This window comes from Cydia splendana, unplaced genomic scaffold (assembly GCF_910591565.1).
Source record: "Cydia splendana unplaced genomic scaffold, ilCydSple1.2 scaffold_95_ctg1, whole genome shotgun sequence".
Taxonomy (NCBI): domain Eukaryota; kingdom Metazoa; phylum Arthropoda; class Insecta; order Lepidoptera; family Tortricidae; genus Cydia; species Cydia splendana.
Window position 1 is genome coordinate 315,686 of NW_026946912.1, and position 15,278 is coordinate 330,963.

Below are 15,278 nucleotides of genomic sequence, written 5' to 3' on the forward strand. Positions count from 1 at the left end.
ATGACGGGCGACAGAGAGGTGTGGAAGAGAAAGACATGCTGCGCCGACCCCAAGTGAATGGGACAAGGGCAAGAGAATGATGATGATGAAATTTTGCCTTTATTAATTTCTTTAGTGGCTGAGTAGAGGTCTAAAAATATAATCTACATAAAAAACTGCAACCTTATGTTTGCTTGTTTTTACTTGTTCCCATACAACGACGCCCCACCCATATTTATATAACTGTAAAAAGCCCTTTTTAGGTTCTGTACGTCAAACGGAAAAAGCGGCCAAGTGCGAGTCGGACTCGCCCTTGAAGGGTTCCGTAGCAGCAAGTAACATGATAAAATTGCGGCTTACGATTTATGACGTATTAAAAAAAAAACCGGCCAAGTGCGAGTTGGACTCGCGCACGAAGGGTTCCGTACCATTATCTATAAACACGGCAAAAAAATCACGTTTGTTGTGGGAGCCCCCTTAAATATTTATTTTATTCTGTTTTTTAGTATTTGTTGTTATAGCGGCAACAAAAATACATCATCTGTGAACATTTCAACTGTCTCATAGCTATCACGGTTCGTGAGATACAGCCTGGTGACGGACGGACGGACGGAAGGACGGAAGGACGGACGGACGGACGGACGGACGGACGGACGGACGGACGGACGGACGGACGGACGGACGGACGGACGGACGGACGGACGGACGGACGGACGGACGGACGAACGAACGAACAGCGGAGTCTTAGTAATAGGGTCCTGTTTTACCCTTTGGGTACGGAACCCTAAAAATGATATTAGAAACCTCAATATCATTTTTGAAGACCTATCCATAGATACCCCACACGTATGGGTTTAATGAAAAAAAATGTTTTGAGTGTCAGTTCTAAGTATGGGGAACCCCCAAAATTTATTGTTTTTTTTTTCTATTTTTGTGTGAAAATCTTAATGCGGTTCACAGAATACATCTACTTACCAAGTTTCCACAGTATAGTTCATATAGTTTCGGAAAAGAGTGGCTGTGACATACGGACGGACAGACAGACAGACAGACATGACGAATCTATAAGTAATCTATAATTCCGTAGCCAAATGGCAAAAAACGGAACCCTAAAAACGGAACCCTCTGTGTCTGTCTGTCCGACCAATCCCCCCCCCCTTTATCTCCGAAACTGGGTCTACAATTTTGAAAAAAATACACAAAGTAGTTTTTTACATATAGATGACAGGAAAACCTATTAGAAATGTGCAGTCAAGCGTGAGTCGGACTTAATTTCTTAGTTTCTGATCCGACCCCCACGGGTTTTTTAAAGAGATTTCATTCTCGTTCCATATAAAAAAATACATTGTTAAAAATATTTATGTTTTTCGTAAATAACTCTTAAACGGTCGCCCGTAGAAAAAAATGTTCCCGAGTTATTTCCCCCGATCGGCAATATTTGGTGTTCGTTTGGTGTACAGACCTACTATTTATATAATCGCACTTATCGATTATTCTCAGTTAGTAGACATCTCGTTCACGTTACGCTGCGCTGGATACCATCCGCCCGTGCTCGCTCGATGATAATTATGCTCCTCCAGCTTATTGCAGGTAGGTACCCACATAACATTGCATAAATATGTATTACAATTAAGTACTTTGTTTATACGTTGACATTCTTTACTATTGGTATATCGTGTAAATGTTCGATAAGTCAAAGATTTTGTATTACTTTATAATATACTAGTTATAATATTCTAGAAGGTAAAGTCAATCTGAAGAAATAGTAGTTTATGTGACTCCTACATAATGAAAGGCATTAAAATACGAGTGTGGGTTTATGAAACGAATGAAATGAGTTTCATAATAGTATCACACGAGTGTTTTAATGCCTAATTATGTACAGTTACATACACTGCTTTATCTACACACATATTATAAATAACTTTCTATGATATATTCACTAACCTCATATTACAGCCGACATTGGGGCACTTTGCTCTCTGGCGGAACTCGCGGATATGAGATGGCATCTCCGAAATATCTTTATCGCACATTTCACACGAAACTTTTGTTATAGTTACTTTAAAAACAACAAAACAAATTATTTTTTACTTACAAACTAATTAAAAGATAAACTGTACGTCAAATGGCGGCAAATGAAAACTTTTTCACGCACGTCACGCATCCGTAGTTTTTTTTTAATTCAAAGACAAACTAGAGTCGGGGTCGATTACCATATCGTCCGATACCAACTTACATGCGAGATTTGTCAATATTGTATGCAATTGTCATTTGATTTCGAATAAAACGTCATCTCGACTGATATTAGAATAGGAGTCAAATCAATTTGCTTTTTTTTTCAGAGATGTTCGAAATTTGAATGCATTACCAAATCGATTTTGATATAGTAATAAAGCTATTACCACATTTTCACAGATAATAAATTTGCTGTAACAAAACAGTTTATCGTAATGTGGGCCATTATTTACGGATTTTGAAGGCATCATAGAGAGTTTATGATATGTGTGTAGATAAAGTCGCTTATTTAACTAATACAAATAGAAAAATAAGTAAACTAATGGGCTTAAGGGCTCACTCCATACAAATTGAGCTTATAAATTTAAATCGAGGTCTGTGAAAAATTATTTAAAAAAAGACTATACGAGCTTTAAACGTACCTATTAATAATACGTTTTACCATACCCCCCATACAACTTATTATTTATTAGTTAGAAAATTGTTTCTTTTTTTATCTTTATTTAAATAGCTTGGTAACTTATGTGACGATGTCGCTCTGTAAGTACATACAAAATGTAACTTTATCTTCTACTTCAACTTAATCCTAACGCAACAAGTATATATACACATTTTGCATCCTCAGATAGTGGGTGCCCCAAAATTTGGTTGCAACCCCCAACTTCAAAATGAGGTTTCTTTCATTATGTCCTTTCTCTCACTTTCGTTTCGGTATGCATCCTTTAAAAGATAAGTACATGACCACAACTACTTGTAAGGCTGAATCGTTTACGCTAATGTTTATTGCCTCGGCCTTTATAACTTTTATAAGCCAAAAACGCATCTTTTGCTCTTAGACCCTGAAATTGATAGCCCCTTTTCCTGTAATAAATAGATAATTCAACATATTTATGGCAGATTGTATCTTAATTGACCGAAGCGTAGCGAAGGTCTACGTTTTGACTCGGGCATTTTGCTTTCGTATGTCCGGATGTTCTCCTCTACAGGTCGCAATTCTTAACCGATTCTCGTGAAATTTTGTGACCGAATTCTATGACTAAATAATTTTTTTTTCAATCCGGTTTTTGGATTTTTTTAAAAATGGCGAAGTCGTGATACCAGGCGCCTAAACAAATAGTCGTATCGATATCATAAGAGTTTTTTCTTTTTGAGACATGTTGTAACATAAATATTACAATCTTTAAGATAAATACATAAAAAAAAAATATAAAGAAATTTAGTTATTGATCAGAACGCCCTCTCTGTGTGCTTCACAAAACGATTAGGCTCACCTATGAACCCAACTCGTGCGCAAGCGAATTTAGCGAATTAGATAAGTAATTAGTTCAGGTGTAATCCGCAACCGTGATAGGGGCGCATCACAGAGGATGCTGCTTTTTCGATACGAACGGCGAGGTGACTGGAAGGACATTGTAAGAGTTAAATTCAAAATGAAGCCAAAAGATATTTGTAGGCCGCATTCCTGGCATTCAAAGTTACCTCAACGTTAGTTAGTATGTAAAAAATAAATTATAAAACTGGAGGAGTCGTCGCATTCATGAACACTTAAAATCCCAAAACTGTAAGTACTGTTATATAACCTCAAATGTCTAGCACGTTGGCTTTGCAAGATTTCTTTGGTTCTACAGCTGGGTTTTGCCTTGTTGTAGGGGTCCTTAGGTTGACCTGACAACGATTTCGAGGGATGAGCTCCGGCCGGCATCTGGTGTCCGAGCTGGTCATCCACGTCACCACTTAACCCTGGACCTGCTTCCTGGAGGCATCGGCGTCTGCGTAGTGGATTCCGTATGTGTAATAAATAAAGAGTGTTCGCAAGTGCTTTAGGAACAATCCAGGTTAGTTAAAAACTTAATTTGAACTTTAACTCAACGTCAGTGGACAATAAAAGTGTAGCTGTGTGACCCAGTGTGAATAAAGACTTTCTCCAGAATTTCTACTTCTTTTCATTTACATTACAACCCAGTAAAGGCGCCCTGAGGTTAAATATTAACAGTTTCGTGCCTACGTTGTTGCGACCCGGTGAAGTACCAGTGGAGCTGATTTCAACTGTTACAATGTTTACAGAGTTAATAGCAAAAAATGCAGAAAAAAATTATCGCTGGTTTAGGCGGTATTTAGATATTTAGTTTTTACTTGAGAATGAGTACCTAAATTTCGTCAGCTTTAGTAAGAACTATCATGGCGCATTTTGCAAACATTCGCTTTTTTGTTTGCATAGGGAGGTCCCTGGTTCCATCCCCAGTAATTGTATGCTGCTACATAACTTTTGTATTTTTTTATAAGTACTTAAATTTCGTATCAATTGTTGTTTTTTATTTTATTTTTTTATTAAAAAAAAATTAAAAAAATCGTATTTTTTATTTATCAAGCGCGGGCTAAGCGTATTCGTTTATTTTTTGCAAGAGATGATGACTTTTTGCGCTTTAAAGAAAATTTGATTCTTGAATATACGGCGCCATACCTTTGGCCTATGCTCGTCTAGATGGCGACACCATTTTATATTTAACAATTTTTACTCATATCCGTAAAAGAACATGGGTCAAAATCATATGGCGTTCTAAAAATAAAAAAAATCATTTATCCATAGATAATAATATATATGTCGGAACCTGACACCAGAAAGACGTATTGCAGCGTTATAGTTCATTATTTTAGACACCTGTATAAAATCGATTAGCAATGTTGAGCTACGTATTATTTGGTTGTAACAAAATAAATAAAGTTGTGTAGAGAGTTACTCCGTCTATTGGCGCATTGTTGAAATCAAGTTGCGTAGAGAGTAACGCCATCCATTGGCGTGTTGTTGAACTGAGATGACAGGTAGAAGGCTTTGGAACGTCGAGAGGTTTCTCTCGAGTGAGCGTAGGCACGAGTTGGCGTTTTTGTCGGTATGTTGGTAGACTGGTCGAGCAGGTTTGCCAACTTGACTGAGGCGGGAGCGGAGAGGCTCCGCCGCTGGTAGTTCTTCTTGATCGGGCCGCGCTGGGGATCGGACGTGCTCGTTGGCCGGCCTCGTGCCTGACTCGCTGCGTTCCTGAGGGTTTATACCTGAAGGATTGTTCTGATAGCTTGTGGAATCCCGCGTTCTTTAACCATTTAGTTTTATTTCAAGTGTTATTTAGATTTCTTGTGTTTCATTAGAGGCTTGCTTTTGTGAAGTGGGGAAATGATGTGTTATGTGTTGTTTTGACTTGTTTTGAAAAGATTTGTCCTTCTGAGTTTGTTGCCGGTCCCATATAGGGCTAAATCTTCTCAGGTCAGATATGTAGGGTTGAAGCCGGCCTAGTTTGACTTGAATAAAGATTTAAACGGTTTCTTTTTACTTTCATATCGCTCCCTTGAGTTAAAAATAGCAATTAGTTTTTTTAAACATTTAGTACTGAATTATAGTAGGCACTAGTATGGTTAACGAGTCCTAATGTTTATTTCATGCACTGGTAGCAATGGTAGCATACTGGTTTAGCTGTGAAGTAATACATTATCGTACTACCCCCACGCGCCCACCGCCTTTGAGACCATCGGTATTCGACATATACTTTTATTTATATTTTTTTTTCATTTTCATTTTAATCCTGTATCGAAATATGGCAGTAAATTTACTGTGACTACAAAATTTAGTATGACAATAACCCTCTACTACATATAGGGACCGTGCGCGTTGGAGGGTCTGCCATCTTGTGGCCTGAATCGGAAACATGTACATTGCCAAAACAAGTTCTACCATCTACCGTTCTTGTAGGTACGTTTCCTTATGCATAGTAGGTTCTGTCATCTTGTGGGCTACATCGGAAGCTAAACGTCACATTTACGCCTCACGCCAAAAATCTGACGGCTCCTATGCTACCCCCTATACAGACACCGTTTCATATTTAACAATTTTAGCACATAGATATCAGTCAATGAACATGGATCAAAATGATATAAAAATAATAAAATCATTTATCCATGGTATAATAATATACTCCGCCTGGTACTCCATTCCGAGATTCGCGTATGACCTAACTGACACGCGCCTACGTCATCATGCTGTTTACAGGTTCTCAAACTTTGAAATGTGGGAGAATTTTAACCAACGGTGAAAATTATTTTAACGGCATTAATTTTAAGTTATTCATGTAGAAACATAGTAAAATAAAACAAATCTAATGTATTAAATTAAACTTTTTTTATCTATACAAGACAAACGTTTAAAAAACTAATTCACAGTTACACATTAATTACCAAGCTTACGACGTGAAAAGTTTGGAAAACACTGCGACTGCTGACACTGAGCGAGAAGGAAATAACAATTAACACGCGTTCGACAAGGATGACGGTCAGGGCATGAAGTTATCTAGATCCGAATTGTCAAATGTGCACAGCGCTATCGTGTGTTGCCAGTAGTATAAACAGAATTACCCGAAAGTCTGAAATTTCTTTCGTGAATCGGAAGATATTGCTAACGAGTAATTAAAAATGACGTGTTATTGTAAAATTTAAGCTAAAATACATATAAATGAAAATTATAAAATTATAAAGAAATATTTTAACTTATTAACCATAGGTATAATGTACCCATGTAACATGTTATGTTGAAATAAAGTGGCAATGTTATTGTGACGTAGGCCCGTGTCACTCTGGGAATGGAAGACCATGTTTTATTAGACCATGCATTTATCCATATATATACATTCTTTGATAACTTTATGCGTTTTCATTTTGAGTTTTAGTCGTGTGTCGATAGATGGCAGTAAATTTACAGTGACTAGAAAATTTACAATGACAGGACCCCTCTATACTATCTATTCTTTTTGCTTTAGATTAGATATTTAAATTCTTACTCGAGAATAAGTAACCAAATTTCGTCAGCTCATCTAAATGCTATCATAGCGCAGTTGGAAAGACGCTTACAAGCAAGGATATGGGATAGATACCCGGTTTAATCCCCAGTAAATGCAACTTTTTAGGGTAGTGGTCGACCTTGGGCTCAGGGAATTAGCTGTAGGTTGCTCGTACGTTGCGCTTTCCCGGGCTCAAAGTCTAACTAACATTATCCTAGAGCCTTTTAATTTGGATCGCTTCGCTAAAATGGCCCATAATTTCCGCAAATAATTTTTTTCTTCGAGGCAATTACTCCGTTTTCATTTTTTCCCAGTGGAATTTCTTCGCTTTATTTTAATTTTCGTGGACATTTTTTCATAAACTAAATTTTTCCTTCCTCTATTTATTCCCTTTTCTGTTTAATCCCAGTAGTTAAAATAATCAGTATTTTTTTTTTTCACTAACTAAATATTCTCTATCTCCATATTTTCTCTTTTTTTTAATGCTAGTGGTAAAAATAACCAGGTTTTTTTCAAATAGGTAGGGTTATTTTTTTTATGACCCTAGTAACGAAACTGCTCCCAGAGATAGGTAGGTTAGGGTTATTTTTTTTTGATGACCCTAAAAACGAAACTGCTTCCAAGAGATAGGTAGGTTAGGGTTATTTTTTTTTGATGACTCTAAAAACGAATCTGCTCCCAGAGGTAGGTAGGTTAGAGTTATTGGCTGACAGCGTTTGTAGTTTTTTAGATTATGGTTTAATTTTAGTGTTTTTGATATTTGTTGTATGTGAAATACCTACAAGTAACAAATATAATTACTACACTATTAACATACAGTAACAAGAAAATATTATCCTAGATATTAAAAGAACGAAAATTATAAGGAAAAGATTAATTTAAAAATATTAAAAATAGGCGAATGAGGAAAAAAACCATTGGGAAAATATGGGAACGGAATAATTGCCACCGAGAATGAATGATTTCGGGAAATTATGGGCAACGCAAAATATGAGAACGAAATAGAATTGCCTCGAAGAAAAAATAATTTTCGGAAATTATGGGCCACACTCGCGCACGAAGCTTCTTAGTTGCAGTTTACAGGCTAATTCAAAGGTAATGTTGGTTTCCTAACATAAGCAGAGTTAGACCAAGAAAAGTCTGCAGAGATTTTGACACTGGCACAAATGTTTGGCACTGCGTGTGCTGTCAAAATCTCTGCAGACTTTTCTTGGTCTAACTCTATCCACTTTTCTATACAATTAGTATGGCGACGTGGATACTTAAGGGGCATCGACCGTATACTGACATACTGATATTTTTATCATGTTATTTAGTAGTCATCGTGCGTCTCGCATGCGCCAATACATGTACGGACAAGAACGAGTGAAATACACGATAACTAAATGACATCAGTTAGATGTCTTTCTGATATCAGTGTAAGTTTGAATTGGCATGTTAGCCAAAAATTGTTTCGTATGTCCATATGTTCTACTCTACAGGTCGCATATCTAAACCAATTCCCGAATTTTGTAAGCAATTGATAGTTAAGTTTTTATGGTCAAATTAGATTCTCTAAATTCTTCTAAACAACGGAACCATACATTTATTTATTCAGTTTTAAGCTCTGCTCGCGAGGTCTACAGCTCACAGAGCCACTAGTATATGTATGTGAGAATTATGTAGTAGTATATTCATTGCATATATTTTATTATTTTTATCTGAGTATTGTATATTATGTAGTTTATTATGTTTTTCAGTTGTTTGCAATAGTTCCTAATTAAATTCTCTTACTTTTCTCCTTGCACCATTTTTATTACATCTCTGTTTAGCCCTATGGTTGACTGGTAGAGAATACCTTTAGGCATTAAGTCCGCCATTTGTATTTTTTTTGTATTTTGTGCAATAAAGTTTAAATAAATAAATAAATATACCATCATTGACGTTCTTGAAAATAAATTGAATGCTTTTTTGGTAGAGAAGTGTTACTTGTATACGGTAGAATTTTTTTTGACATAGTTACCGGTATAAGTTGACTTTTTTTAAAATTATTATTGTATTATTGTATTTTAGGGTTTTTTGTATTCCATTAAGCACTTAGGTACATAATTATTATTTATTATTGTTTGACCTGTTTTAATATAATACATTAATAATGCTTTTGTAAATATTATTTCTGTTTATTTTTAAGATAGGTAATTGTTTTTTTTTGTATTTTTTATTTGTTAAGTAATGTTTAGAATTTTTGTAAGTATATATTATATTTCATACACAATCAGTATAGTTAATGAATAAATAATGATGATGATGATGGCAGCAGTGTCATCATCTTCCTCGCGTTGTCCCGGCATTTTGCCACAGCTCATGGGAGCCTGGGGTCCGCTTGGCAACTAATCCCAAGAATTGGCGTAGGCACTAGTCTTTACGACACAGTGGCGTAGCTAGAGGATATGGCGCCCGGGGCAAGCATCAAATTTGCCTCCAAACGAAATGAACTAACGAAAGGGTTACTTTTTTACTTATTAAGTTTACTTTTAATTTAGACAAATAAGTGTTATTTTATTTCCTTAGACTTAAAGATTCAATATCGCTTGTGTCAATCTGTCTTCCCCAGAGTAAAGTATCGCCTCCCTTTATTGAGCACACCGAGTTTTTTGGATACGAGTGCAGCCTATACCCAGTAAGGTGGCTATGAAATTATTGGATGACACTGATGAAGATGTCAACACCGAGGCTCCCAATACTCCCTGACATGGGGAGGGTTGTGCCTTGAAAAATGAGATTTTCTTAGCGGTAAACGCGCAAAATTGAGTCTTGGTGGGATTGAATTGACTAAATTGTCCCGATTCCACACCGAAACTCCGGATAGAATGTTCTCGATACCTGACACAGGTTTTTCACGACATTTTAATATCACAGAACGAGCGACGTTGGCACGGCATGTGTTATACAGGATGGTCCAAACCTTGACGTCAAAAAATTTTTTTTAGATTTCTCAGGTCATAATTTGTCAGAGTCGCCAGTCAAAGGAACTGAGGTAGAAAACTTGCAAATCAGTAATTCATTACCTAAACAAAATCCTCATTTGTTATTTCTACTATTATTTTATGGGGTCACTTCCCCATTAGTCTGTTCGAGAAACTGAAAACTGTGAAAAATAGAGATAATACTCCTAAAAATACATTAGATTCCTCATGATGCTTAGAAAAATGTGTTCGAAGCGTGTATTTCGTGCACACAAAAAATATAAAATGTTATAAACAAAAAAGGGGGAAAAAAGTAGATATTTTTTATTTCCCCAATATCTCAAAAAGTATTAATATTTAAGAAACCAAAATTAATATTATTAAAGAGGAGGATATTTCCAATCAAACATTATATACTTGCAGAACTGCATCTCCATTATTTATACTTTTTATTCAACGCTGAACACAGCCCTCCGCGCCTCATTTTCGGGAAACTCGCGCGGCGTGAAAAAGCGACTACGTAACATTAAATATAATTTTAAAGGTAATAAATATTCGTTGAAAACATGTCAACAAATGTAATACTTGTAGAAATTTATCTTAAAGTTTTTTTTTCAACAAGTTAGGCAATTGTTAATGAACAAAATTTTCTCGAAATTTCTTCTTTATTGAAAACGAAAAAAAATTTATAAATAACTATTGTAAAATTTTCTCGCTTTCTAGAGCCCTTCTCATAGACATGCTTAATAAGATCACGTTATAAAAGCTCTGAAAAAATTAATAGTTTGGTTATAATATTGTTTTATATTTTACAATTTTTCGTTTTTCGTCAATTTTCTATGTTAAACATATAAAACTTATTTTAAGCAAAGTATTAACTTTATTAAAACTTTTATAATGTTATCTTATTAAGCATGTATATGAGAAGGGCTCTAGAAAGCAACACAATTTCACCATAGTTATTTATATTTATACTTTTTTTTTTCGTTTTCAATAAAGAAGGATGATCTAGAAAATTTTGTTGATTAACAATTGAATAACTTGTTGAAAAATAACTTTACACAAGTAGTACATTTGTTAACATGTTTTAAATACCTATACCATAATTAAAAATAATTCAATAAATATTTCATATCTTTAAAATTATATTTAATGTTACGTAATAGTTTTTTTCATGCTGCGCGCGTTTCTCGAAAATGAGGCGCGAAGGCGGAGGCTGTGTTCAGTTGAATAAAAAGTATAAATAATAGATAGAGTTCTGCAAGTATGGAATGTTTGATTGGAAATATTCTCCTCTGCTATAATATTAATTTTGGTTTCTTAAATTAATATTTAATATTAATACGTTTTGAGATTTTGGGGAAAAAAAAATCTACTTTTTTCCCCCTTTTTTGTTTATAACTTTTTATATTCTTGTGTCAAGATATTTTGTGTTTCCTATATAAGGAAACAATAAAATTCGTGCGTCAAGATATAAAATGTTTCAACGTTTATTATTTAAGCAAAAAATTCAATACTTTATCCGAGCTATAAAAAGTTTTTTATTTAAAATATTAATACAATATTCTCACCAAGAGCGATTGCGTGTTGTTTTATGTATTGTATTTTTTGAATTAAACCTAAGTGTCTTAGTGCAAGACTTAAAGAACTTGTGCCAAGAAACTTTATTTCTCGGGGTGAGATGCTCATAATCGGTTGAGTGGCGCAGCCATTTTGGAAAAATATACGTCAAGTGGCGGGGCCTCAACGGGTGATCATCGCGAATTTGGCGCGTTTAAAAATATGACCGTTTCCCAAAAAAAATCTATGAATGATATATACAAACTATATATCACTGAATTCAGCATAAAATGGGTTATTTGATTGTATACCAATGAATTCTATTCTATTTATGTGAATTATGCTAGACTTGTTCTAATCTCATATTACCAATTTTTTTTCTAGTGTCATGTAAAAATACGTATAATTACGAAATAAAACAATTGATTGTAGAAAAAGCAGTCTTTATGACAAAACAATACATTTAACACGATTCACACAGTTTATTTCACTTTTTATTAGTGCGTATTCCGTTTGAATGTTCGCGGCTCGACGACGGTCGGCGCGTAATGGGCGAGGTGGGGCAGGAACATCACGTCATTTCTAACAAACTTTGTTTTACACAGGAATTCGACCGTTAACGAATACCATCCTTGTTTATTGACGAATGCATCTTGCAAGAGTGAGCAAGCAAGGCATAGTTTTAACGGTTTTATTTTAGGCGCGAAATGCAGCGTCGCAAAGATGCCGCGAGACGGTCTCTGCCAATTACGGGCTTGTTATGACCGAACCTTCTCGCGGCCTCTGCCACGCCGAGGCATATTTAAAAAAATGGCCGCGCCATTTCTCCTACCGTTCAACCGGAGGTGCTGCCACCCGAAGGGATTGAATTGAGAATTATATTTCTCCATAAAAACAAGAAAAAGCATTGGTTCAAGAGTACGTTACTCAATGTAAAATACCTATGATATTATTTATATCTAGAGCTGAAATTTCTTAGCGCAAAGTTTAGTATGTCTTGAAAAAGGAATTAATTTTCTTAAACCAACATGATTTTCGTGATTCGTTGAAGATGTAATGTTCGTAGTTATGTATAGTGATACTAACGAGCGGCAACCACTCAGGTACGGTATGCGATGTCACCCGCTCTGCACTAGCCATCGTGGAGCGCTGGTGCGTTAACAACGAACTCAAAGTCAATCCCCGCAAGACGGAGCTGGTAATGTTCACCAACAAACGCAATTTGGGAAACTACCACCTTCCCAAACTGTTCAATACAGAACTCCAAATATCTTCAGAGATAAAGTATCTAGGGGTAATACTTGACAACAAACTGAATTGGAGTAATCACCTAAATGGCAAAATTGATAAGGCTACAGTCGCGTTCTGGCAATGTCGTAGGATGGTGGGTAGAACCTGGGGATTAACTCCCAGGCTAACTCTATGGCTTTACCAGGCAGTGATAAGACCAATAATAAGCTACGGTGCGATAGTATGGTGGCCACGCACCAAACTATCCATTGTGGAGGCTAGACTACAACGACTCCAGAGGTTCATAAGAGCTTGTTGCTAGGCCTACATGAATAAAGTAAATTTTGTTTGTTTGTTTGTTTGGCCTGTATGGCGACAACGGGCTGCATGAGGACAACACCAACCGCGGCCCTGGAAGCCTTACTGGGCCTCCCGCCGCTGCACCTCTTTATACAACAAGAAGCGCTGGCTGCGGCGGTACGTCTAAAAAAATCTAATCTCTCCGCCTAGGGTGCCACACACCGAAATCCTCTACGAGGCCATAGGTAAGGAACCGCTTATAGAAGCGGTGGCTGACAGGATACCCAAGCAGTTCGTCTTCGACAAGAAATACAAAATACAATTACACGAAGAACCCCATGAAGGACTCAACCCAAGGGAGCTGAGAATTTTCACGGACGGATCAAAAACAAGGTCAGGCACTGGCGCTGGGGTTTTCTCAGAGGACCTAAACATACACATCTCGACACCACTTGATGCCCATAACACAGTCTTCCAGGCGGAATGTATGGGCATTATAATGGCAGCACACGCAATCGTCTCAAGGGAAGTAATGGACTACCCCATCCGCATACTCTCTGATAGTCGATCAGTACTACAAGCTCTACAAAGTTATACTCTCACTTCAGGGCTAATTTACGAATGTCACAAAGCTCTGTCAGAGGTATGTACCGCCAATGGCGTAACTCTGCAGTGGATCAAAGGACACAGCAACTCAAGAGGTAACGATGCAGCCGACATCTTGGCGAGAGGTGGCTCGGAACTGAAGGTGGCAGGACCTGAGCCAATCCTACCTCTGCCATATGCCTGGCTCCGGAACACGCTGCGACACAACACCAAGGTAAAACACCAACAATACTGGTCTAACCTAGGCACCTGCAGGCAGGCAAAGGAAGCCCTCCCGACACTCAACCCCAATCTGTCGCGGAGACTTCGACAGCTGAAGAGACCACAGCTCCGGCTTATAGCCGGGGCAATAACTGGACACGCCTCATTTAACAAGCACCTACTAACCCTACGTGTTACAGATAGCCCCCTCTGCAGAGCGTGCATGGAGGCAGAGGAGACAGCCGCCCACGTCATTCTCGAATGCCCAGGGGTGGCAAAATACCGGGCACAACACCTCGGCTCACCGGGGTCTCTCCCAGAAGTCGTCGGCAACGTCAAGGGTCTGCTAGGCTTCTTGGTAGAGTTGGGTTGGCAGGAATAGTGCCGCCAACCCATTACGCAAAATAGGCGCGATATTATGACGTCGAGTTGCGGAAACCAAGCCCGCGAAAACCTATAACCTATAACCTATAATGTTCGTAGTTCTAAACAAAACTAAACTAAAAGCACTCATGTTGACTATTAGAGCTGAGCGTTTTTTTCCGTCAGTGTTTTTAAAAACACTTTCTTGTGCTGTAACGAAATAACAGTTTGTGGCAGGAACGACAAACTGTTTTTATAAAAATGATGACAAAGAGGCGATGACATACGATAACATAGTCGCGCATAACGGACGAAACTATCGCAAAGCAAAACGCAGCTCTAAAACTGTTTTATTCGTTTTCCGATGAGCAGGGACAGATATAGGTTATCGGCTAACGAAAGAGCAAGATAGAGATAAAAACGAAACGAAACGGATTGAGCTTTGTTCAGGTAGACGCTAGGCGCGCTTTTTACCAGGCCATTATATTCAAAAACTTCAATGTTCGTTAGACAAGTAAGTGCCCTATTTTCTAAGCATTAGGGTTTAAATTAAGGAATCTTTTAATGCGTAAAATTAAAGCAAGTAGCGAAAGTAGCGTCAATTGAACCACGTTAAAAATGATTCACGACGCTTAACGAACACTCGCTAGCATCACGAATTGGGGAATTGGGCAAGTGTTTGAGTGGCCATTTTATGTGTGACCTATCGATTTATCTTTATAAAGTACTGAAGTTAGGGGTCAAGTTATATTAGACATTTGTGAGACGATGCAAATTAGGTTTTTTGAAATGTGAATTGCGTATTGTACGTTTTATTACTTCAATACGATTTCGTTTCGTTTCGTTCGACACACACAGGGAATCCAGTTATTTTAGAAACTGTTTTTGAAAACAGTTACGTGATTTAAAAAACGGTTACGTTTCGTATCTCAAAGCAAAGTTTTTGGTGCTTCTTCTTTGAAATAACTTTGGCTCTTGACTATAGGTTGAAAACATCAAACCAAGAATTAATATATAAAAACTCAAAAGTCTTAAA

General features: G+C 37.1%; 1 long non-coding RNA gene across 1 annotated transcript in view; it reads right to left on the minus strand.

Moving 5' to 3' along the window:
- The window catches only part of LOC134805969 (uncharacterized), a 124,783-nt gene extending 123,741 nt beyond the window's left edge, over positions 1–1,042 (minus strand). The window contains exon 1 of the long non-coding RNA XR_010146443.1: positions 784–1,042. This is a non-coding gene — a long non-coding RNA (uncharacterized LOC134805969). The remainder of the gene's footprint in view (positions 1–783) is intronic.
- Positions 1,043–15,278: the final 14,236 nt, after the last annotated feature.